The sequence below is a fragment of the Saccopteryx leptura genome, chromosome 4, assembly GCF_036850995.1.
Source record: "Saccopteryx leptura isolate mSacLep1 chromosome 4, mSacLep1_pri_phased_curated, whole genome shotgun sequence".
In the NCBI taxonomy this organism is placed as follows: domain Eukaryota; kingdom Metazoa; phylum Chordata; class Mammalia; order Chiroptera; family Emballonuridae; genus Saccopteryx; species Saccopteryx leptura.
In genome coordinates, this window is record NC_089506.1 from 148,973,394 (window position 1) to 149,000,643 (window position 27,250).

Here is a 27,250-nt window from a genome sequence, read left to right on the forward strand (position 1 = left end):
CTCCCATATGTACCTTGACCAGGCAAGCCCAGGGGTTCGAACTGGTGACCTCAGCATTTCCAGGTCGACGCTTTATCCACTGCACCACCACAAGTCAGGCCTTTCCACCAACATTTTAACTGGAGAAAAAGTCTTCCAATTTCAGAAGATTATTTTTTCTAATTATAACAAAGCTCATGTTTTATACTTTCCTTTGAATAGAAAAGAAAAGAGACTATCTCACAGACAACAAGTGGTAGATAAAATACTAATAGAATAATCCCAATGGCCTCCACCCTCACCTGCTATTTACTAACTAGACCACAATTACCCTCTGCTGGAAAAAAAAAAAAGCTGCATCAGCACAAGTAGGCTTCACATATCACAGTAACTTTGGTGCATGAAGAAACTTAGAGAATCACTTTGGGGATTAAATTAAATGACCTGTTAATTAAGTGTTCTAAGAGGTCAGGGCACTGGAGGAAACAGAGGCTTGATTAGATCAGGGGATAAGAAAAATGTTGATGTTAAGACAAATATCAATTGGAGTAGAAGCAGAAAGTAAAACTGTTATAAGAAAAATTGTTATTTCTTTTGTGTGCTATTGAGCAAGTGTCCTTCATGTATGAAAGCATCTGATGTACATAAATGCTTACAGAGATTCCTTGGGTTACGGCAGTCTCGACATACGTTTCAAGTTTCTGACACTCGCTCCCATAAAAACTTTAAAAAATTGAGATGCGAGTGTTTTGACTTATGCCATTAGCATTGTATTTATGGACTACGTGGGCAAACTAGTTTGGTTGTGCGCAGCTAAGATTATGCAGTATTCTTTTTCTGTGGCTTTGTGGTGTTTTATGTTCTAGATCATGATTTTATAACTGTGTTAGGATAGGTGAGTGACTTAGGCTAGCATGTATTTTGACTTACACCAATTTTCATGTTATGTCACTGTCGTAGAAAAGGAACTGTGCTGTAACCCAGGACCTCCAGTATTTATAAATACTGTCAATCATATTTCTGGGCCGCCACTTTTTGTTCACTACAAAATTATATTTGTATGTGTTTGGCTATTCTAATACATAAGAAATATTTTGCTAGAGTATTACATATATAATATTATAGATTGAGACTAATCCAGAAAGTAAGAATTATTTCTCTTCCCAGATATCTCAGAATTCTCTTTCCTAGTAAGGGAAATCCTAGATGCATCATCAGTTTTGGTTTTGCTATCAACTGGCATTAGCCCTTGGGAGAATCACATAACTTCCTTAGATCTCATATATAAAATGAGACTCTTCATTATTTTACTTATAAAGTTCTATGTCCACACATCTAATAAATTTGTCATGCTCACAGAATATGATGTTATCATGATAGTATGTGAAATAAGTTTTTATATGAAGATGTTTATAGTTATTAACCTTTAACTACATATATACATATTTGTTTTTTCTTGTAGCAACAGAACAATACCCATGGTTTTAAAATAAATATATTTTCTCACATACTTAAAGTCACTAAGTTAAAATAAAACTAATAAACTATTAACTGTATTTGGAGTAAAATTAAAGTACCTATGAAAATGTAGGGGTTATTTTCATTTTCCTTACCTGGTCAAACATATCAATCTGTAAATAGACAGACTTTTGAGAAGTTTAAATATTTTTTCCTTTTGCAGTTTTTAGAGAGACCATTTGTTCTGACTTGCACAATGCCATACATTTAACTATCTGTTGAATTTATCAATGGATTTCTGGCAGGATAAATTACTTTTACCTTAACAAATGCTACTTTTATAGTCACTCTTTTTCAAATTGTCCAAAAGTGTATTTAAGTCTATAAAGAAACTTATAAAGGTTTTTATTGTCTTGTTAATTATTGTCTGTGTTAGTTATTCCCTGTTGATTCTGGATGTTATTTCTGCATTACGACTGGGTCAGTGCACTCTTGTATTGATAGAGTCTCTCTTTGAGTGGCTCAGTTATTCTGATATGTATTATGTTTTAAGATGAAAAATTGTTAAATATAACATGAAGGTATTAATGGCACTTCTGGAAAATAAAGGCACTACTTTAGTAAAGTAAGTTGTACACTGATTCTAAGAAGTACTCAAATTTATAATAGATGTCAATATAGGAGAATAAGTTGCTACTTAGAAAAAATAAAATGATACATATGTATATTTATTAATATATAGGCATGTAAAGTATTTTCCTCTATAGAGTGTTTACATGCTCACACACAACTTATTACTTTCTAATTGTAGAAACTGATGCCTAAAGTAACTGGATTATAGAAAGTAGTACAACAGAGTAAATTGAAAGAAACAAAAACTTGAGTTCTAGATTTTTATCCCAGACCTACCATATTTTTTTCTAATCTATGTGACTATGGAAAATTATTTATTTTATCTAGTTTCCTTACTTGTAATTTGGGTATATTAATAATATTCACTCCATATAAGGTTAATATGAAATAATGCATTTTAAATACTTAGCATAAAGACTGGCTCATGTAATGGAATATATAAATAATACAGTTTTAAAATTGGACCTTTTTCTTCCTCAAGGCTGAGACCTTTGAAATATTGTGTCAGCTGTTCCAACATTGCAAAGTAAAGTATCTGCATAACTTAACTACTTGCAAAGGACGTGGCCTAGGCCCTTAGTTGAGCTAAACACTCAAATCCAAGCTATAAAGAGGTGAAGAAAACACAGTCATTGAAATGACTCCCAACTTCACCCTCTGTAGAAGAGATAATATGTCTTTCCCTCACTGAAGAAAAGTTTAACTTAAATTGAATTTGATTTGTGTTACAATAATCTATTCATTAGCATGAATAATTCAGGTGCTTGAAGATCTTGGATTCTCAGGAGTTTTAACAATTGTTACAGTTTTCTTTCTGGCCATGTACAAAACCTATACAGAAGGTGGTCAGATTTAGTCCATTTACAAACATGTTCATTTTCTTTTTATCTATTACTTTCCCAAGATTTAATGTGACACATTAAAAAAACAAAACAAAATCATATGAAATACTTCATCATAAATGCCAACCTAAAAAAATATTTCTTAACACATTATTTCATGTGGAAATAAATGTAATCTTTCTGCTGAAAACAAATGGAAAACTCACAAATGGTGCTTTTCCAGGTGTTTTAAATGAGAATGATAGTGCTGGTAAGTCTGCAGGAAAATTATAGCGTGTTAGTGCTAGAGCTGCTGGAGCATTAGAGCCCAATTTCCCCCCTTTCACATATGTGGAAACTGAGGCCCATTGTCACTCTTCTTGGGTGGCAGTAACTGGTTACTAACATAGGATTTAGAATCGAAAAGTAAATTCAGGCACTAACCCTGGCATGTATGTGCTGGCAAATTTGAACAAGTTGCCTAACATCTCCAAGCTTCATATGCTTCTCATGTAAACTGACAATAATATAATACCAACTCATAATTTTTTAAATAAAATAGATGATAATTTTAGCATATATAAATTATTTTAGTATAATTTTTCTTCTTATTTTGTGCTTTAAATTTTTACATGATCTCCTGCTTAAAGTCAAGGCAGTGAATAAAGTCATAAGCCATTTACCTTCCTCTGTGTGACCTCAGCTCAGGGATGACAGCACACATATTGCCAGCCTAGAGTCAGCCCTTTTGAGTGATTTTTACCATAGCAGGGCTTTAGTGCCAGAGCGGAGGAACCAAGAACCACATTACAGTACACAGCCTATGTTGGGGAAACACCTTGGCTATAGAATGAAGACACTGGAGCTGTTCTAGTTAGCCTCCAAAGTACATTACAAATCCAAATATGCTTTTAGGAAACCATCAGGAAACACTATAGCAGGCAAAAATCTGTCAAATAAAAGGAAGTATATAACCTGCCCAAGCACACAGAAACCTGAAACAATGTTTATGGGCAGAAAACTCTAGACATGTCGTAGCAACCAGTGTACGCACCCTGCCACCAGACACACTGTAAGCAATGACAAGGATCTGGCTGGCATGATCAGGCTTGAGGAGAAGCACCTTGGTCCTGAGATTCTGGAGTTTCTTTGACTCATGACAAAGAAATTACCACACTATGTTCTACTGTGATCATGAACTGGGTCCTGTTGGAATCCATGGGAGTCTGAAAGACCAGAGTAACAGGCTTTACTGAAAGGAAGAAAGGAAACAGACTGAGGTAAAAATTTATAGGGCTGGGGATAGCCTCCAGCAAGGGTGTGCTGGTATGTTCGGCTTTCTGGAATACTCTTCATTGGGGTGATTGACCAGCTTCCTGGAATTCCTTTGTCCAATGGGCGATTGTCCGGTAATTAAGGGTGGGGTCAGGTAGCCAAGCGGAACAGCAAAAGGGCAGTTTGGGAATTCACGGATCTATCATTTCTCAACTCTGTGGTTACATATAAAAGAAAGGAAGTTATTAATTTTATAATATATGGTGAGGGGTGATGAGGAGAAAGAGGAGAAAACATTGGAAAATTATTGCTTCTTCTGAAGAGAACTCAAGAAAAGAACCTTGCCACGCCATGTTCCTCATCCAGTTAAGGAGGTTGTCAATTTTCATGCTGTGAGGTCTGAACCAGGCAATGTCTCCGAAAACCTGAGTGAGGAAGTAAAAAAATTTTGCAAGGTAGTAATTGTTAGTTGCTGCGAGTGCCAATTAAACAGGGTGACATGGTGATATACATGGTCTCCTGGGTGAGCCTCATGAGACGTGCTGGTCTGGTTCCTCTTGAATGGGAGGACATGTGGAGATTTTTAGAGACAAGGAACCTGTTGGCATAAGTTTTTGGAAGGACTGAATATGTGTGGTTTAAAAGGAAGGGGGTTTGGAGAACATTCAGGAGGGAACTTCTCGGGCTGACGGGCGGCTTCTTCCTGCTGTCATCCCTACCTATTTGATATTTCCCTCGTGAAGTTCTCCTTGGGGTATTGGGGAATAGGAGTGTAGGAGCATTTGATTGTAGGTAATCCTAGAGATTTCTCTATCTGGGCCTTGATAAAGAAGGCAGTGAATAGGAAATTAGGAATGCAGAGATAAGGAGGATTGTATAGCAGGGGGTGAAAGTTCTTCCATGGTAAAGTTAGAGATATTCTTTCCTGGCAACCCTGGAGAGAGAGCAATTAGTTTGACCTAAAAGAAATGTTTCATGTCCATTTGTAGGCTCTTCTTCTGCCAAGAAGACTCAGCAATCTTGTCTCCTTACTATGTGAAGGGTAAAAAGACTGAGAAGCATTAAGAGGTGAATGCTATTTATTTTTCTAGTTCTTCAGGGATATAGGAGAGCTTTAGGGTTAGGGAACCTGTGGTTGAAAGATAGGACCTAGGAGGTGTGCTGATATAGGGTCTCAGATTTTTCTGTTTTGTGAGAGCAGGTTTAAGGGTTGGTGTGTAGGGTTAAGTAGATTTTTCCAATTTTCTGATTCGTGAAGATCTGCATGTGGTTCTGTAAGAAACTAGTAAACAAACATATGAGGCAGGGTCTAAAAGTTAGGAAAATAAATAGAAGAGTGAGTGGACCAATGAAAGGTAATAGTCAAGACACCCAGTTTATGTGAAACCACTGATTCCATGTATATAAATTTGCTAGGCTTCCTAAAGCAACAAAAAGAGAAATTAACTGTACAGCTCGTTTGGTGCTTAGATCGATGGATAGTATACTAGGAATTGAAAGAGGCTCATGGGGTGGGATTAGGTTGATATTTGAGGTGAGATAGATTAGGGTACAGGTTTCTGTCCAATTAGAAGGGAGACACATATAGGTGTTGGTCCCACATGAGTAGAAAGCCCCTGATTGGGTGAGGTGAATAGAGAATGAAAGGACAAGGGGTCGGTTTCATTTCTCTGTTTCTGAGCTCCAGATGGTCAGGGTGGAGGAAAAAGTCACCCTTAGCAGCAGTGGGAGTTGTCAAGATCACGGTGTGTGGACCTGTCCACATGAAAGTCAGTCCTTGGGTAATGTAATGCTAAAAGCACCTCTTGGACAGTCTTTGAACCGTTTGCTGAATAACCTATAAATCCTGCAAGTACTTAGGGAAAGGGTGGTTACATTTCTACACTTTGTAGTTAGAATTTAGGTCCTAGTGATCATTGCTTCTATCTGGAATTAGCAGCAGGTCCCAGCCTACAATAGGCATGGGCATTGAGACAAGAGGAATAAAGGAGATGCTATACATTAAATAAAGCAACAAAATCAAACTGTCAATACCCACAGTAGAGATCTTCGAGGGATAAATAAAACTCAAATATTCAAGCAAGGCATAGTAAATGGCCCTTGTGTTAACAAGAAATGAGATTAGTTTATCTGCTCTTTGGAAGAAATACCTTAGGCTCCTGAACGACGTCCTTGGGCGTTCAGTGGCAATTCTCAGCATTCTGGGCAAGGTCAGGTCACAGGTAGCTGGATCAGGGCTAGAAGAGACTGAACCCTCCCTCCATGGAGCAAGGGGGCAGCTTACTTTCTCATGTCCCTCTTTCCACAGCACAGATGTGTTAACTGGTGGGGCCAGGAAGCCTGGCAGGCTTCAGTTCAATGACCTTTCTTTCCACTCTTGAAGTAGGGCCCTGATAGAATCCTATGAAGCCTTTTAGGGTGCTAGAGCCAAAAGCTGGTATTTCTTGACCTCTTTTGGGCCTTATTTGCCTTTTTTGTTACTTCCTTGGCCATTATAGACCTTAAAAGCCATGCTCAGAAGATCTCACTGAGGGGCTTGACTAAGAGAGCAAAATTGGAAATCTAGTGTTTAAAGAAGCCTATTAGACTGAGGAGAGAAAGGATTTGATTTGTGGTGGTAGGTGGTTGGAGACTGTGGAGGGTCTGAGTTCGATCTAGGGTGAGACTTCAGGTGGTGGTGGTTAAGGTGATGCCTAGATAGACCACGAACTGAGAATGAAGTTGAGCCTTAACAGAGAACACACAGTATCCCTTCATGGTGAGGAAGTTAAGAAGGGTGGTGGTGTGACTCCTTGAGGAAGGCAGGGAGGGGCTGTAGAGGAGTAGGCTATTTACATATTGTAAGAGAGTACTAGTTTTGAGATTGCATGCTGTTAAATCCTGAGCTAGTGCCTGCTGCAACAGGTGTGGGCTGTTTTTGATCCCCTGGGGTAAGACAGTCTATGTAAATTGCTGGGCTGTATTAGTGTCCAGGTCAGTCCAGGTGAATGCAAACAGAAAGTAAGAGTCAGGATGTAAAGGAATGTTAAAGAAGGCATTCTTGAGGTCTAGGACCCTGAAGTGAGTGGTGTTTGAGGGAATGTGTGACAGTAACTTGTAGAGATTAGGGACTACTGGATGGAGGAGAACTATTGCCTCATTGATTAGGCATAAGTCTTGTATGAGGTGATAAGCCCCTGATCATTTTTGAACAGGAAGGATGGGGGTATTGCAGGGAGAGTCCATGGGGATGAGTAAGCATGGGTTTATGATGTGGGTAATTACTTGTTTAAGGCCTTAGAAACAGACACAATTACACAGTAAACAAAGACTTTAGATACACATTATGAATTAAGGAATTTAAATGAGCACACTTGTTTCAGTTAAAATTATACTAGAGATATTTTCTGACAAAGAGACAAGACGAATTACTTACTTACATAACTTAATATACAATTCTGTTTTTTTTTTTAAGTTTTTCGAGATGGCAGGGAGTTGCCAGCATAGAGGGGAGGAAGAGAGGAAGCAGACAGATGGACAGTGTGAGCAGCTGGATAGATGGAAAGAAGGAGGGTCAGAATCTGCAAGAGGAGGAGGAGGAGATTAAAGTGCCACATGGTCAGAGAAGTCAAAAAAGATTTAGAGCTCTGAGGAGAGGGGAGAGGGCGAGGAGGAAAGAGGCACAGTCACAGTTTGTAAGGAGGGAGGAGGGGTCAGAGAAGAGACCGGAACTGCAGCCAGAGCCACAGCTTCTAAGGAGGGGGGAGGATTTAAGAACACAGTGGAGCAGGGAGAGGCCCCTGGCCAGCAGGGGAGGAGAGAGAGTTGGGAGTCCGCAGAGAAGGAAAGATTAGGAGTGGAGGTTTTAGGTGAGGTTTCTTTGGCCAAAAACGGCCTGCGTGTAGACAAGCAGTACAGAAATTAAGGACAGGAGAGAACAGAGAAGGAAAAGCCTGCACAGGTAAGGAATCTCTGATGCCCTCCCCGTCCAGTGGCAGAAATTGTCAAGATCTCTTAGGATATTGTAATGGTAGTAGAAAGCAACCTGGCTAGGTGCTTAGACTTTCAAGGAAGTCTATATAAGCTAGCTACTCGGAATAGAAACCTTCCAAACTGTGAACCTCAGAGAGTAGGGTGAGTCCCGAAGGAGTAGAGGAGTAGTCTCTGAGGCCTGAGATTGGGAGGAGCCCATGTTCCGAGGGGAGTCTTGCTGGACAGTTTGGACTGAGAGGAGCCCACAGTAGAGGAGACTGGTGAGAGAAGGGGGTGTCCCCGCCTTCAGTCACAGTTCCGAGAGGAGAAAATCTCTGTAGAAAGAGAGTCTCAGACAAGAGGTCATCACCCCAAGGCTGAGATCTCGGGATGTAGGAGAGGGGCCTGGCTAGGCGTGCCTAGACTTTCGTAGAAGTCCATAAAGGAGTAGAGGCAGACCACCCATAGATATGGGGTCCAAAGTCAAAACCGTCCGTCCAGGAAGGGGTGTTTTTAGAGAGAAATTTGGAGGCCAACCGGGGGAGGGGAGGGGAGAAACTCCTTACCTTTCTGGTCCAGCAGGGGTTCTGGACAGGGTTAGACTACTGGCCAATCAACCTACAATTTCAGATCCAAACAGAATCAGGGAGGAAGCCCAGGATGAGCTGCCGCTGCCCATTGCTTCCCTGGCTGTAAGTTTAGATGGCAAAGAGGGATTGTCCAGGCAGTTAGTACCCTGTCCTGGGGTTTGGCACCAAATGTTGGAATCCATGGGAGTCCGAAAGACCAGAATAACAGGCTTTATTGAAAGGAAGAAAGGAACCCTGCCGGGCACTTCTCTGGGGGAGAAGAGCACCAAAAACAGACTGAGGTATAACTTTATGGGGTTGGGCATAGCCTCGAGCAAGGGTGTGCTGGTATGTTCGGCTTTCTAGAATACTCTTCATTGGGGTGATTGACCAAGGTTCCTGAAATTCCTTTGTCCCATGGGCAATTGTCTGGTAATTAAGGGTGGGGTAAGGCAGCCAAGCAGAACAGCAAAAGGGCAGTTTGGAATTCAGGTCCAAGTTTTGTAGCTAAGCTTGGGCCGTGGGAGAATCTTGGTCTCTACTTCTGTTTGTATACCTCACCACTGAATTATAGCTGGTTGCCATGCCTTGTGAATTTCAGTTTCAAAATTATCCTTCCCTTTAAACACAAATGCACACATCTAAAACAAACCCAAGTGTAAAAGAAAGCTAATTTTTACTACACTTTTTAAAATGACCAAATCTGAAAGCTATGTTAACTTGTCATCCAAATCAAATCCCAATCAGTCACTGGTTTGCCCTCACTCCAATTGTGTTTAGTTCCTGAGCATAGTAGTCATACCATGGCACCAAATCAGGAAGGTGACATGGTCCTAATAGTTACCAACTGTTTGGCCTTTGGTGAGATCAATATTTTTCTTCATTTTAGAAAAAGTCACTATATCCAACTTATAGTCCATCAGAAATTCTTGTTAATTCTACCTTCAAATACATAAAGAATTTTAAATTACCTTCTAACACAATTCTTATTACTTTAAATAAATAATATTTTTCTCTTATTTGGACACTATTTTAGACACCTAAATTTGTCTCTTTATTTTCTTTTTGCCCATTCCAATACATTATTCTTTAAGAAGGTCAGAATGATCTTTAAAAAGATAAAGCATGATATAATTTATCTTTAATTTAATAATTCCTACTTAAATTAGAATGGCATCTAAACTCTTACCATGGCTGAAATTGGCTGCATGCCGAGCCCTGCTTTCCTCTTTCTGACTTCATCACGTATGGCTCTCCTTTTGCTCGGTAAACTTTACACAGCCTGTTTTCTGTTTTTCTAATACACCAATTTTTTTTTCTGTTTCAGGCCTTTACATTTGCTTTGCCTTTCCATTCTTATGTCTAATTGCTGGACACAGTTTTTCAGGTTTTAGCTAAAAGATAGTTTGTTTTGAGATGTTTTGTCTGACTATTCAATTTAATGCTTTACTGAGCCCCACCATCAGCACCATTCTCAACTACTTTAGCATATAATCCAGTTTTGTTTTTTTAAAAGAAACATCATATTAATTAATGATTTTGTTTATTTGTCCATCCACTCAGTCCTTTTCTCCATCTACTAGAAGTTCATAGAAGAGGCATGTGTTCACTGCTCAGCATTTGATACAGTGTCTGATATAAATGGTTTGCCATATCCATAAATTCTTGACATTAAACCTGCATTCCTAAACTTATTTTTTATTCTACATGCCATTTGTTTTATTAAAATTAAATGTATTGCAAAGAACTCATAAAACTCAACAACAAACAAACAAACAATCCAATAAAAAAATGGGAAGAGGATATGAATAGACACTTCTCCCAGGAAGAAATACAAATGGCCAACAGATATATGAAAAGATGCTCATCTTCTTTAGCTATTAGAGAAATGCAAATCAAAATGGCAATGAGATACCACCTCACACCTGTTCGATTAGCTGTTATTAGCAAGTCAGGTAACAGCAAATGTTGGAGAGGCTGTGGAGAAAAAGGAACCCTCATACACTGTTGGTGGGAATGTAAAGTAGTACAACCATTATGGAAGAAAGTATGGTGGTTCCTCAAAAAACTGAAAATAGAACTACCTTATGACCCAGCAATCCCTCTACTGGGTATATATCCCAAAAACTCAGAAACATTGATACGTAAAGACACATGCAGCCCCATGTTTATTGCAGCATTGTTCACAGTGGCCAGGACATGGAAACAACCAAAAAGCCCATCAATAGATGACTGGATAAAGAAGATGTGGCACATATACACTATGGAATACTACTCAGCCATAAGAAATGATGACATCGGAACATTTACAGCAAAATGGTGGGATCTTGATAACATGATACGAAGCGAAATAAGTAAATCAGAAAAAAACAGGAACTGTATTATTCTATACGTAGGTGGGACATAATAGTGAAACTAAGAGACATTTATAAGAGTGTGGTGGTTATGGGGGGGAGGGGGGAATGGGAGAGGGATAGGGGGTGGGGAGGGGCACAAAGAAAACAAGATAGAAGGTGACAGAGGACAATCTGACTTTGGGTGGTGGGTATGCAACATAATTGAACGACAAGATAACCTGGACTTGTTATCTTTGAATATATGTATCCTGATTTATTGATGTCACCCCATTAAAAAAATAAAATTATATAAAAAAAAAAAAAAAAAAAAATTAAATGTATTGGCCCTGGCCGGTTGGCTCAGTGATAGAGCGTCGACCTGGCGTGCAAGGGGTCCCGGGTTCAATTCCCAGCCAGGGCACACAGGAGAAGCGCCCATCTGCTTCTCCACCCCTCCCCCTCTCCTTCCTCTCTGTCTCTCTCTTCCCCTCCCACAGCGAGGCTCCATTGGAGCAAAGATGGCCCAGGCGCTGGGGATGGCTCCTTGGCCTCTGCCCCAGGTGCTAGAGTGGCTCTGGTCGCAGCAGAGCGACGCCCCAGAGGGGCAGAGCATCGCTCCCTGGTGGGCAGAGCGTCGCCCCCTGGTGGGCGTGCCAGGTGGATCCCGGTTGGGTGCATGCGGGAGTCTGTCTGACTGTCTCTCCCCGTTTCCAGCTTCAGAAAAATACAAAAAAAAAAAAAAAAAATTAAATGTATTACCTCCAAACATGTCTTATATACTTCCTCTCAGCTGGAATATTACTATTGAACTGATTCCACGTCTTCCAATATTTTCCCTTTTAATTTGTTCTTCATAGAAGCCTGAGTAATAATTGTACATATATTTATACATTTGATTATATTAGACTTTACTACAACAATATGCAATTTAAACAAGTATATTTTTGCTTACTTTTTATTCATAATATACTGCACAGTGCCTGATATCTAGTAATTATCAATAAATAATCATTGAAAAAATGAATATCACTACTGAATTTGCCAGGTTTTTTTCTCCCCTACCTAGAATAATTTATTTCAGGAAATCTCTACCTATGAAAATTATATTCAACTTCTAAAGGCTAACTTAAATGACACTTCCTCTATTAATCTTACTCAATTTCTCAGCCAAAGTTGAGCTCTTCCTCCCTTGAACATAAAGAGTATCTTTGTTTATAAAATATGTTTATTTTGGTATAAATTTAGACTTTAATAGAGTTATAAGAGATAATAAACAAGTTTCTTCAGTGGTGACATCTGGCCTAACTAGAGCACAATATCACAGTCAGGAACTAGTCATTAATATAATCAATCAACCTCATTTATCTCACCAGTTTTTCACCCAATCTGTGTTTGTAGGTACTAACTCTATGAAATTTCACCACATTAGCTGATTCCTATGAACACCAGAACAGTCCAAATACACAACAGTGCCATCAGAAAGACCATATATGCTACATTTTATAGCCAAAGACAAAAATTTTTGCCGCGGACAAGCATGGCTCCAAATAACGGTGCAGAATTAAGGAAACACACTTTGTCAAAACAAAAACAAACCCGGAGGAATCCTCAAACTGCCTGGCAGTATCTGAGTGCCTCATAGCCCCAGTTCACTTTATTATATAGACCTATGCAAATCAAGGACCCTAATACAAAGTTGCACATCAAAGGCTAAGACAGAAACTCTCCCAAGGCAAAAACAGGATACATTAGTGAAATTTACAAACATCTGAAACAAAGAGTCAGAGGAAGGGCATGTATATTGCTTCCAGCAACCCAAGGAAGCAAGTGGAGTGGGTGCAAATACTCAGCATCAAAGCCAAATATGGAGATGGAGGGGGGAGAACTTAGCCTTTTGCTAAGCCTCAAATCTATAATGGCTTTTTGCCATTTTTGGTCCACAACAAATTTTTCTTCCCACTTTCTTAATACCGGAGTAAGAAGTGGAGTATTCATTCCCCATCTCTATAGTAGGTAACCATTTTAAATCAGCATTTATCATTCAGTGTAATTCCCTTGGGATCCAAGTTGTTTTGTGTACCAGTAGTAGTTCCTTCTATTGCTAAGTAGTATTCCATGGTACAGACATGCTACAATTTGCTTTTTTTATTCACATACTGAAGTATCTTTGGATTGTTTTCATTTTTGGCTCTTATAAATGAAGATGCTATGAAGTTTCCTTACAGGTTTTTGGGTAACATAAATTTCTATTTTTTTGAGATAAATGCTATTATCTCAAACACACTTTAAAAATACGGTACTGGCCCTGGCCAGTTGGCATAGGGAAAGAGCATTGGCCAGTCAATGGATATCCTGATTCCTGGTCAGGGCACCAAAAAAAACGACCATTGGTTCCTCTTCCTCTCTCTCTTCCCCTTCTCTCTTTCTTCCCCTCCCACAGCCAGTGGCTCAACTGGTTTGATTGTCAGCCTGGGCACAGAGGATAGCTTGGTTAATTCAAGCATCAGCTCTAGATGGGGGTTGCTGGGTGGATCCCAGTTGGGGCACATGTGGGAGTCTCACTATCTATCTTCCTCTCACTTATTAAAGAGAGAGAAAAATAAAATTGAGGAACTAATAAAAGATTAATTCCTTTTGGAAATGGAAACACTGGAGTTTCTAAAGAAACTGAATAGTCATAAGAAATAGTTACAGTAATGTTTTTTCTTAGACAAAACTGTATGCTCTTTTATTCTGAAATTTTTTTTATAGAGATAGAGAGAGAGAGAGAGTCAGAGTGAGGGACAGACAGACAGGAACAGAGAGATGAGAAACATCAATTATTAGTTTTTTGTTGTGCATTGCGACACCTTAGTTGTTCATTGATTGCTTTCTCATATGTGCCTTGACCACAGGCCTTCAGTAGACTGAGTAACCCCTTGCTTGAGTCAGCGACCTTGGGTCCAAGCTGGTGAGCTTTTGCTCAAACCAGATGAGCCCGCGCTCAAGCTGGTGACCTCGGGGTCTCGAACCTGAGTCCTCAGCATCCCAATCTGATGCTCTAGCCACTGCACCACCACCTGGTCAGGCTGAAATTTTGTTTTTTATTTTTTTCTCAATCACGCAAAAAAGTTAAGCTTATACTATTGTGGGTAGAGTGCAGAGCACATTCCTAGCAGCTGTAGCTGATGCAATGCTATGAGAATACTCCAGCTCCCAGGAGCCTCCTGAGCACACCCAGGAAGGGAGCTCACCTGCTATAAGGAAGTGACTCAGCACCAACCACGCAGCTCCCTGACCTTTTCAGCCATTGGCTTTGAGGAACACACTGTAACACCCTATAGGCTGAACCCATCTATATAAGCTTGCATACTTCCTGAATAAAGTGGATCTGCGTCACTGAACCTGGTCCCCAGAGTCAGGTCTTTGCATTTCCGTTGTCCTCACCCCTGGCAAGACTTGTCCACAACTGGTGCCCGATGTGGGGCAGGGACCTAACAGGCATCCAAGGGATGGGTGAGTGACCCTCTGCAAAGGGAAACCTCCCCAACTCTCAAGCCCCACAGGCTCGAGCCCTGCACACCCTATTGCAGAGTAGGTGAGTTGAAGTTTGTAAAGAGGATCTCTGTACTAACTGGGAGATTGTCTCTGGTCTCAATCCCTGAATTGAGAATGCGCCCCTCTGGGACCTGGATACTTGGGCCCGAGCTCTCCGACGTGTTTGTTTGGCCGAAGTACATGGGACAAACCTTCCCTCTTGGCCTCATTCCTGCCCTGCTAGGGCTACATGCCTGCTTGACCAGTGCTCCTGCTGGGGACCCTTCGCCAGTGCCAAAAATATTACAGGATACCTCTCTCTCTGAGGAGCCCTTACCTTCCTATTCATCCCCATCCACTGAGGAGAAAAGTAGTTTAGACACCGAGTTTGACAAAAATCGCAGCGGAGCCTGCAGAAACAAAACCAACCAAATTGCTAACCGTGCCATCAGCTCTGCCCCCGGGAAAAGCAGAAGTTGCTACTTCCACATTCCCTGCCGGGCTCAGTGCCCCACCCCAGCCTCTCAGACGCCATTTTCTCCAACATGTGTTCTTGCTGCAGACCCATGGGCCAGCCTATATGTCCCCATGTGTCTTTTTTCTTTCCGTCTGTCTGTCTTGTCTATTTTTCTGTATCTCTCACTCTCTCTTCTACCCCTCTCTCTGAAATGACGCTGGAAGGACCCAACCACAGCACAGTGGCAGGATCACACCCTGTTCTAATGTAAGGGAGAGGTTATGCTTATATTTTTCAGCCATTTTGGATCCCAGAAACCCCCCAACCTGCTTGACAGGGTTTCTTGGGCACCGACTAAGTGGTTTAGTCTTCACCCGTCCAAAGCCACAGCCCTGGTCTTCTCCACACCAACTACGACTGAGAGGAGGAGGTCCTCAGCACTCCATAAGAACACCTCACAGCCAGCGTGTGTGCCCCTTCACCTGGGGGGATGCGGAGGCTTTGGCGGGGCTGGCCCAGAGAATTGCCCCTGATGGGCCCCCAGGCCCTGGTGCTCTGTTCTTGCTTATGTGTGCAATAGTAACTGCTGACTCCCAGATGCAGGCAGCGGCAGCTTGGAGCTCAAGCCTGACAGCACAAGCTGGTGTTTTCAGTTTATATTTGGAGGATGAGGAGAATTGTGCTGGAGTTGTGATTTGCAGACTCCAGAAGGTAAACAGCAACAGCTGCGACAGGAAGATGAATGAAAGTCTGGCTTGCATTGCCAAAATGGCCGCTGGAATGGCAGGGAGTGCCTGCTAAACTGCTGATGGGTTCACTGACATTTTGGGACATAGGGGTGCACGCCATCATGCTCTCCAGAGCAGAGATGGAAATGATGATTGCCATTGCCACATGCTCCTCTTTGGGACAGTGTAAGACCTGCCTGGACTGCAGGAATGAGGGGGGTGGCTGATGCCTCATGCGCATGGACTGATTTCCTGGACTACGGCCCAAGTGAGCACTGGCTCCTTTGTTGGATGGATTTATGGATTTTGGACAATGTGAAATAACCTGATGGGGTTGGGGGATAGCTTTGCTGGAGGCCCTTCCCCTGTCCCAGGAAGCTTTTCCCATGGCTAGAAAGAAGGCCAAGGACATTTTGTGCTTTAGGCAAAGTGCTCAGAGACTGGTGAAATGTATCTTTGTAATTGTTGAAATTGTATGATTTGTCATGTTGTTGTAATTTGTGTAATGTGCCTTGTAACCATATGCAGTTGCAGCCCATGGCAAGTTCTGTGGTTGGACGCTGGGACATTTGTGGGAAGGGGGCATGCATGGACCTACATCCATTTTTTACAATCAAAATGGAACTGTGTTTAATGGCACCTAGAAAGTCTCTGTAACACAATGGAAGGGAAATGACAACACGACCCCTAGAAGGAATCCCTTGTTTGAGACCCCTGTTCTATTTCCTAACTAGTCAAACATTATAGAAGCTTGCTTCATTGTTTAATCCAGCTAATCTATTAGCATACAGTATAATAAGTATTATAGTTGTTTTAGTTCTAGTAGGATTCCATTGCCTAATGCGTAGCATTCAGAAGCTACAACAACAGCAAGCTGTCATTTATCAAGTCCAATTGGCCTTAATTAAAAGAGAAGGGGGAGATGTGGGTGGAGCGCAAAGCACATTCCTAGCAGCAGCAGCTGATGCAATGCTGTGAGAATACTCCAGCTCCCAGAACCCCCCTGGGCACACTCAGGAAGGAAGCTCACCCGCTATAAGGAAGTGACTTTAGTGCCAGCCACGCAGCTCCCTGATCTTTTCAGCCATTGGCTATGAAGGACACGCTGTAACACCCTATATAGGCTAAACACATCTATATAAGCTTGCATACTTCCTGAATAAAGTGGATCTGCGTCACTGAACCTGGTCCCCGGAGTCGGGTCTTTGTGTCTCTGTCATTCTCACCCCCGGCAGGACTTGTCCACATACTATAAAAGATTATTAAGGAAATTCTAACTGCACCATTAATTATTAGTCCAGTATTTGGTAAGAAAATATGGTCAACATTTGGACATCAAGTGAATTATGTTGACTCCTGACTAGGACATCATAGCCTTGGATGATTATTTCTCCATCATCCTCATATAAAATCAGTCTTATAATTCTTTTTGCTGAAATTTGTAAATTTATTTTCCAGTATTCATCACTAACTGAATTTATTTTATATGACTTAAAATGTAGACATTGTTGTCCAATAACAACTATATAAGCAACATTTGAGTTGATCAACTTTGGTTCTATTTAGTGAAACAATATTATGACCATGGCTATTTAATGCACAGTTAAAAGTTGAGTATGCAGTTAATCTACTAATTATTTGCCATGTGTTTTGCAAAACATAATTTCTTTGACATGTTTATTGAACAACTGTATTGTCTCTTCATTGCAAATAGAGAGTTACTATTGATCTTGACATCTCTTAAGATGCTTGTCAAATTTAAATCCTTTATGCAACTTATTTTTCCTGAAAACTGTCTGGGGCAATTTTCTAAATGAGACACAAGCTTTGTTTTCTAAATCACTGAAAAGAAAGAATTGCATTCAATGTAGTGTATGTCCCAATACACTTTCAATACATTTTCTTTCATTCTCATTTTCTATTGCTTCTTAACTAACATGAAAATAGTTTTATATTTTCTCTCCCAATTTTAGAAGGTAATGGATGCCTTAGATTTTATAACTTTGTAATTCTTTTCTCTCTTTCTTTATTCAATTTCTCCTTGTCTGCTTTCCAATATATAAAACTTTATTCTACAAAATGATTTTATTTAGTATTCTTAGCCCTTCTTTCCCTTCTACTTACCAAATTTCTCACATGTGGTTCACAAGTTCAAGTTTAGCTTCCACCTAATTGTTTTTTAACTCTCTGAAACACATTTTCATTTTCACCACTCAGGCTAAAGTGATGACCACAAACTTAACAACAATAGTCTCCTTATCCCAAAATTATCATCATCATCATCATCATCATCATCATCATCATTATCATCATCATCATTATCATCATTATCATCATCATCATCTCTATCACTACCCTTATGCTTCTTGATGTCACTCTCAACATTGATTACCAATTCTATCAGAAAATTATTTCCCCTCTATGGTATCTAGAAATGTTTGTGGTTTTATTTCTAAAATATAAAGCTCCATGAATTCTTCCCTAACTCCATGAAGGTTTCTAAATTTTTTCTTTCTTTAAAACATAAGATGAGCTATTCTAATTAAGATGGCATTCAAGGAATGTGACCATGAAGTAGGGGCCACACACGAAACCAAGCACCAAAAAGGACAGAAAGGCCACATTCAGTAAAATGCACCATACTTTAATGAAATCCTAAACTATACCTTGCATGAAAGAAAGCATTCATACATAAAAACAAGTAAGAATTTTTGCTCATATGAGGGATTTTTACTTCATTACCATTCCTCCAACTGCCAAATAAATATCACTCACATTCTCAAAATAATTAAAATTTCTTATAAAAGTTATCTAATTTAATTAAAAAAAAAAGAATTTGAGAACAAATAAGCTAAGGTAGACAGTTTGTTATGCCTCATTCCTTCTGGAAGGAGCAATGTTGACTGCATATATAGCAGTCTTAAAAGTTTTCAAAATATATAATTCATTCTGAATACATGATATGGATTTATCTTGACCTAAACTCTCCTATTGAAATGCAGATTGGAAAGGAATGTTTTGTAACTCTTCTGGGTAATAATACTTACTTCTACAATCACATCCACAGTGCAGCTTAAGGAACTAAATTCAGATGTGAAGAATACACTCTCCAAAATAAAAATAATAAGCATCTTTATTAGAAAACCAAAAAATTAATAACCCCTTTTCACCCTATAGAATAATCCATAGCTATTTCCATTGTTTTGAGAACTAAAACCCTCAAAACGAGATATTATCCTGCACAAAAGGAGAAAAACACAACTTTAGATATGTATGATGTTCGCTTTCATTTCATAGAGCTAGTATGAATCTCTGCAGCTGTAATCCTGAAGAAATGAAATTAAAATGATGAATATAAACTATTGAGGCCCCTAATATGGCAATGACCCCTTTTGGCCTTGCTCTATCCCCACCTTACCTTTACATATCCCTGAACGTAATAAGCCTGCCACCACTAATGTTATAAAGTAGTAATTGTTCCTAATTGGTAGGGAAGCGACAGACCATTCTGGTAATGTTGTGAAACTATAAGAGAGGAGGAGTGAGAGCATTCACAGGCCCAGCAGTAATTATCCACTAATTTGGCCTGTTTGTGTGGGGACAGCTCATTATAGCCCTTAAGAAACCTCAGAATAAAGAGGAAAAGTAGGTAGGAGGCAAGGTTAAATAATTAGTGTTCAGCAGATTTTTTTAAAAGATTCAAAGAATAGGATTAAGGGTGGGAAATGTGACCAGAGTAACAATTAAGAAATAGTAGAATGTTCTGAACTTAAGTGAGTTTTTTGTTTTTGTGGGAGCAGGGGTATATAAGAATCTTTTTTTATGGCATAAAGAATGACCTGTCACTTTTATTACACTCTTTCCATTATGACCCTGAACATCCCCCTTACATTTTATGGTGGCAATCTCATGCTTAACAAGAGATCTTCATGAGTCCTAAAAAGATTTTTACAGTTTTTATAAAATAGTGTGTAAAAAGTTTTTCATAGTTTATCTACAACATTAGATTTGTTTTGAGGGTTAAAGCTATATTTGTGTGTGCACACATGGACAGGTAGCATGACATAGATTTTATAAAGAAATAGTTATTCTATAATTTTGTTAGTACACCAGAATCCCAGGATTTCTTACTTACATATATCTAATACCTCTATTTCAATATAAACCATGCTTACTCTTGGTGTATGAATATAATATGTATATATTTTTTAAAAATATACATATATAGACTCATAAATAATTGATTTATATATATTTTTAAATATTTTCTAAGGGTATCATTTTTACCAGTCTCCTTTTAAAAAGTGTTTTTTTATTTACTTATGTGATTGTAATTAAAGCTTCTTTTTTCACCTAACAGAAAGTGAGATGCAATGGATCAATTATTTTAAGCTAAATGAGCTGTATAATTTGAGTCAATCAGGAAAGACCTATGTATGTCTTAGATGTATATTTATTGAAGGACTTTGGGGAAAGTTTCAGGATATTATAAACACAATTTCTTTGCCTAAAAGATGAGAATATGCCTAACTACAATATAAAAATAGAAGCTTGTGTCTTATCCAACAGCTTTAAGCTGCAATACAAAATTAATATATTTTATCCATAATATACATTAGAAAATTTTGCCTTAACTTAGTTAAAAATGAATATGCTTAAGCCAAGAGTTGGGTTGGAATAGTATTCTGCTTTCCATAAGGAAATTGTAGAGTATCAATATAAATAAGAGTAAATTATTAGAAAACTATCATCATTTAGAAAACAGTTTAAAACATAAGCCAAGATCTTTAGTTACTAATAATCAAGCACTGTCTCCATTTATGAATCAAGTAACTATAGTATATGAATAACTACATTAATTATTGTCATTTTTTTCTTTTTTTATTTTCCTTCTTTTATAAACATTCATTGATAACTTTAAATGAATGTCACATTTTAACTACTTAGCAAATGGATCTTTCTGCCATCTCAAGGTGCTAAAAAGACAAAAAGAAATTATAGTTTAGAGCTGTTTAGTCAATAGATTTGAGGAGCAAACATCCTGTTGAGAAAAATACATGTTGTTTTTAAAGAGGCAGCAGTAAGATTAATAGCTAGCTGACTACTTAATAAAAATTATGGAGGCCACAAGACAAAGGAAACCACATTTAAAGCACTAAGAGAAAATAGCTGCCAACTTAGAATTTTATCTATAACGAAACTATTCTTTACACATGAAAGTAAAGATATTAACATATAAGACAAAAAAACTGAACGAATTTATTATCAGAAAATGCATACAAAAGGAAAAGCTAAGTGGAGATTACCAAGTAGAAGGAAAATTATTATGGACATAAACTTGGAAATGAAGAAAAAAATATATAAAGCAATTTATAGAGTATACAGGTAAATATATATGTATATTGACTGCATAAAATAATAATTGCAGTATGTTGGGTTCCAACCTATATGTACAGTTAAAATTTGTGACAATACCACATATATTGAAATAGTGATAAAGTTAATATGATCTAATTTTATTATTATTATTACTATAATTAATTAAATGAGAGGCAGGAGGCAGGCAGGCAAAGACAGACTCTCGCATGCACCTTGACCTGAATCTACCCGACAAGCCCCCTACCGGGCAATGCTCTTCCCATCTGGGATTGCTGCTCCATTGCTCAGCACCCAAGCTATTTCAGTTCCTGAGGTAAGATCATAGAGCCATCCTCAGCACCCAGGACCAAATTGCTCCAACAATTTGAGCCATGGCTGCCGAATGGGAAGAGAGAGGAGAGGGAGAGGGGTGGAGATGCAGATGATCACTTCTCCTGTGTGCCCTGACCAGACTCAAACCCAAGATTTCCATATGCCGGGCTGATACTCTACTGCTGAGCCAACCTGCAGGGTCTTGTTATATTTTTTGATACATAGTTGAACAAGTCAAAAATACAAAAATTATATATATATATATATATATATATATATATATATGACCAAATATATCAATAACTACATTAAATGTAACTAGGCTAAATATTCCAGTTAAACAACAAAATTTTCAAAGTGAATTAAAAGATAATTTTAATTATATGCTGGTTAAGAGATCCATTCTAAATATAAGGACACAGAAGCATTTAAACAAAAATATGGGGGAGAAACACAATCAAAACAAAACTGTTGATGATCTATTAATGTCACAAAAAGTAGTTTTAAGATAAAGAGCATTGACAGAGTATGTGTGGCACTGCGGGAGAGAGAAGCTTCCTGATCATGGGTCTGGGGAGCAGCAGGGTTGCTGCGACATGGGAATTATGTCAGACAGTAGGGGCAATTTTGATGACAACAACTTTCATGATGTGAGGGAGAATGAAGGACTAGATGACTCGGAGAACATTGAGGAAAGCCAGGATAATGTTGAGGCCCTCTCTCCAGGAGAGCAACCACACACCAACCAGAAATGAATCACCATACTGTATGTGACCAAGTATAAGCAGGACCTAAGGCTGGGCATCTGAGCCCTTATATTGCAATGTGTGCCTCAGTGATGGTAGAGCTGGAGGGGAAGACAGATCCTTTACTCATTGCCATAAAAGAGGTCAAGGACTGAAATATTCACATCATTATTCATGCTACCTTCCAGACAGGAGCTATGAAGACTGGGAGGAAACAAGCTCATCATCAGCAACTGAACTGGAATCATCTTCCCAACTGTGCCTCATCTCTGAGTTCTAATCTCATATTCTTTTTTTTTTAATTTATTGATTTTAGAGAGAGAGAGAATGGAGGTGGGAAGAGAGAAGAGGGAGAGAGAATTATCAATTTGTTCTTGTATGTGCCCTGACCTGGGATGGAACTGCAATCTTTGCTACTGAGACCATTCTCTAAGCTATGAAACTATTGTATTTGGCCAGGGCAATTGTCACATTCTTTATACATGTAAATAAACTATTCAACCTTTCTACCCCCCCCCCCCAAAAAAAAGATGTATTGCCAGATTTAGAGAATATAAATTATAATTATCAAAAGATCAAATTATCAAGCAGATATAATTATGTTAAATTTTTATGTACTTAATAACATTACTAAAGATTATATAAAGCAAAAAAATGTCAAAACTAAAAAGAGTGATTAGCTGTATACAAAATCAAGGTGGAAAACTTTCATACTTATCTCAAGATCTGATATATGACAAAAAATTCCAATGAGCATAATGATCTCAAAAACATAATTATCCTGACTTTTTCAGAGCAATGTACCCACCACTGAATATATATTTTGCCACTGCCCATCAAAATTACCCCAAATTCACCATATGCAAGACTATAAAAAACTTACAAAATTCAAAGAAAACTAATTAGAGATGCTCTTTTGTTTTAGGGAAATTAAAGTTAAAAAAATGCAAAAGATTAGAAAATTACCAAATATTTGGAAATATATTCAATGGCCATATCGTTAGAGATTAATAATAAAAATTAAAAATACTCTAAACTAAATTACAATAAAATATGAGATAACAAATTTGTAAAATACAGCTAAATCTAGCCTAAGTGAAAATTTATAAACTTTGAAATTGTATAATAGAAACTTCTTCTAAAAAGATTCATGGTCATGTGTGATATATGTATATCTCACATGAAATTAAGGAAAGAATATCAAAATAAAGTTAATAAATTGAGAGAGAAATGAGTAATATAGTTAGTAAATTTAAAGAGTTGATTTTTGAAAAGAGTAATAAAATAATCACACTTCACACAAATGTTCAAGAAAAGTTGAAGGCACAATTTACCAATACCAGGAATGAAAAAGGGAAAATGCTTATAAATTCTAAATAACTTAAAAGTAAACAAGATAATACTGTAAAATATTTACACAGTATATATGAAAAATAACAAAAAAAATCAACAAATTCCTCAATAATCAAGCTAAAAAAAGTGGCACAAGAAGTGAATAGAATAAAATGAAATAAAACACTACTCAAAATAAAGTTCTAAAAAACCAAGTCTACCTCAACAGACTATGCCTAAAAATTATGAAATCTGGCAATAATAAAAGAACTATTGCTATGCACAGTATGAATTATCTAATAAGAGTAACATTTACTGAAAGCAACAGAGTACATTCTGAGTAATTCCATTTATATACAGAAGGCCAATCTATGGTCTTAAAAGTCATAGAGGTATATATTTTTATAATGGAAGTGATAGGGAGAGGGCAAAAAGTGGCTTTGTGGGATGCTGAGAATGTTTTATTTTTTGATCTAGGTCTTCATTACACTGGTGTACTCACATTTGAAGAATCATCAATTTGTTCATTTGTGCATTTTTCTAAAGAAATCTCTGGTTCTCAGCCAGGGCCTATTCCCCTCTCACACTCCTCCCTCTAATTCCCGGGGGATTTTCTAAACTGTCTAGAGATATTTTGGTTGTTACCACTTGGCAGGGGTGCTACTGGCATCTAGTGGGCAGAGGCCAGAGGTGTTGCTAAACATTTACCAATGCAGAAGACAGCCTTCCTCAACAAAAAAATTCTGGTTTGAAATGTTAATTATTGCCAGGGTTGAAAAATCCTGATAAATATATATAATGTTATTTAATATTAAAGTACATTAATTTTTTAAAAAATATATCTACATAGACATGGTTTTTATTCTGTATGGAAGTTTAAATGTATAAAAAAGACCAATTCTATCAAAGACAAAATGAATAGGGCATACAGATAATAAAGTAATTGAAGTTAATGAAATGTAAGCACAAATATTTAGATTTGAGGAAGACTCATCATAAACAGTACTTTAATCTTAGGTATATGTACTATTACATATTTATTTGTAAGTCATTATTACAATTAAAATTATATATTCTATAAAACCAAAATATAAAAAAAGGGGAAACAAATGTGTCCCAAAGCTTACATATGTGAGAATAAAAGTGAGTACCCATTCTAAGTCTAGATTTCTGTAGACCAAGTCAAAAAGAAAAACAATAGGATATATAACTTCAATTGTCTGACAAAAGGAAACATGCTAATTTATCATAAGAAAAAAACTCATATTCCTGACACTGAATTTTAAAGGAAATTTGTAACATGGAGAATTTATAGGCCATTGATGAACACAACACACTGACCTCAACAATAGCTTTTTTTTAAAAAAAAAAAACTATATCAATATTTAAAAGTACAGCTTTTTAAAATTAAATCTCAATAATGGCAAGTGCATAGCGTAACATGCACCTGAGTGGAGCCCTTTCTGCATGGCGGAAGGAAAATGACGTTGCTGGTGTTGCCGTGGGGATTCAGGACAATGACACAGGATCCAAGTCTCTGTTGCAGTAGTCTTCTTTTCCCATGGATCAAACAGGGTCCACCAACTATTTGTGTAAAAAATGTTTTCTTGGAACATTTTATGTCCATATATTTATGTGTGGTCTGTCCCTCTCTTCATGCTACAATGGTATGAGTGAGTTATTGTGACATGCTATCACACTGTGAAAAAACTTTTATCATCCTTCATTGTATATGAATCACATAATTTGGAAAATTTTTCTAGAGACTAACATCTCCCTCCATGTATCTGAGACATTTTTTTCTTTGACACACATATTTATGTGGCCTGGAACATTCATTATCATAGGCCTCATATCCTGTGCATTTAGGGCATGTTATTGGAATAATTAGCACTAGCTTAACAAAAGTGACTGCAACCCTCTTAAATAACTCATTAAATAAACAATGTATTTACAACTCTACTTTTCCCGAGCAAAATAGCTCAAATGTCTATCCTAAATGCCAACTATTATGGAGGAAAAGTCCAAGTAAAAGGAGACAGCAATCTTAACTGATTGCAGTTAAATTGGCCTACTTTTCCATATTTTACAGAATTACATGACCAAATAACCATGTTATAGGGTTCCTCCCATGGCCTTGAAAGTGTCAGTGCAACTAAAGGTCTCTAAAGCTGAAATAAGCATCATTTGCTTCACAGGAAAACCACCTCTGACTACATTATATTAGAATGTAATCATTTTTCTATCAGAGATTTATGGTCAGTTGATATTTATGATCAGTCATCTTCCTACTGTGGTGATAAAATTAAGCTAAACCATCTTTTTTGACCAGTATTGTTGAAATGGATAATTGAGATTATTAGCACAGTCTATTAACATATTGCCTTATTTTAGTACGCTTAACAAGTAAGTTAATTGGTCAAGGATAGTATATTTCAATAGTGGGTGGAATTACCATTATAAATTTTGTTCAAGTCATAAAATTCATAAAGAAAAAATACCAAATTGGTTTTTTATATACCATAATTAATCTATTACATTATTTCCGCTTTCTAATATTTAAAGTTATAATAAATACAAGTTTTGATAAAGTTTACATAACTATTTTCCTTACTCCTAAACTAAAAGATGTGTCTCTTGGTTTAAACAAAAAAGAACAAACACACCCTCCAGTCCATATTAACTATATGAACAAATGTTTAGAAGAATTTTTCTTAGACATTCTAGACACAATGTTAAGATTTGATAGTATTATGGTCAAGTAGAACAGAGCAGATTGTGTGACTTCAACACTCTAGTTTCATTTTATGTTTAAAAATACTCTCCCTTTAATATAGTTCGAGGACAGAAGAAATAACAAAAGGCATTCATGGTATTGAGAATATGGAGCCTGAAGCAGTGCGATATAGTAAATTTTCCTTTGGGATGATTCACATCTAAAAGTGAGAGCTTCTATGTTCCTGTGAAAAGTGGGTTACAGTTTGTTTAAATTGAGGCAAATATAACTTTTACATTTCTTCTCAAGTATTCCTGTTAAAAATGTATTTCACACCCCAGGAATGTAATGTTTCTTTTTAGTATATCTTCTATGTATTTTAAAGGATGTGAATATACTCCATTTAAAAAAAAGAAGAAAGAGAAGAAAAAAAATTGGCCTCCTTTAAACTTATTAAATATATCAAGGGAGATTTGAAGGTGAGATAGTAAAAAATACACATACATCACATCCTAAATGTAGAGAATTATCTCCAAAAGAATGATCAAGCAAACAGAATAGCGTGAGACAGTATTTTGAAAACAGAAACACTTGAGAAATATTTTCCATTTTTAAAATAGGGTGACTGTTACAATATTTAAATTTTTGTATGAAATTAGCAGTCTTTTGGCAAAAAAATTATACAAGACAACTGCCAGATTAAAATACATAACTCAATCTGTCCTTTAACTCACCACTCATTCTTTCCTCCTGTTTTTTCCTTTTTCTTTCTTATTCCTTTAATCAGAGAAAAGAAGTGCCTTTTTTTGTAATAAGAAATGGAAATAAATTCTGAATGTGTGAAGTAGAAATAGTAAGTAATCACAGACATTCTGAGTTCATTATAAGCATTCTGCTCTAATTTTTTTTTAATCCAGAAGAATTATTTCTTGTTATAGAGAAACCAAAATAGCTGAGCAGGAGCATATGTTCTTATCATGTTTTAAATGTCAACATTATAATTGTTCATTTGTTAATACTCCAATTGGTTATAACATTAGTT

At 37.5% G+C, this 27,250-nt stretch overlaps 1 pseudogene; it reads left to right on the forward strand.

Annotated features, from left to right (window-relative positions):
* Positions 1-22,019: 22,019 nt before the first annotated feature.
* Positions 22,020-22,440, forward strand: LOC136404263 (DNA-directed RNA polymerases I, II, and III subunit RPABC2 pseudogene; annotated as a pseudogene).
* Positions 22,441-27,250: the final 4,810 nt, after the last annotated feature.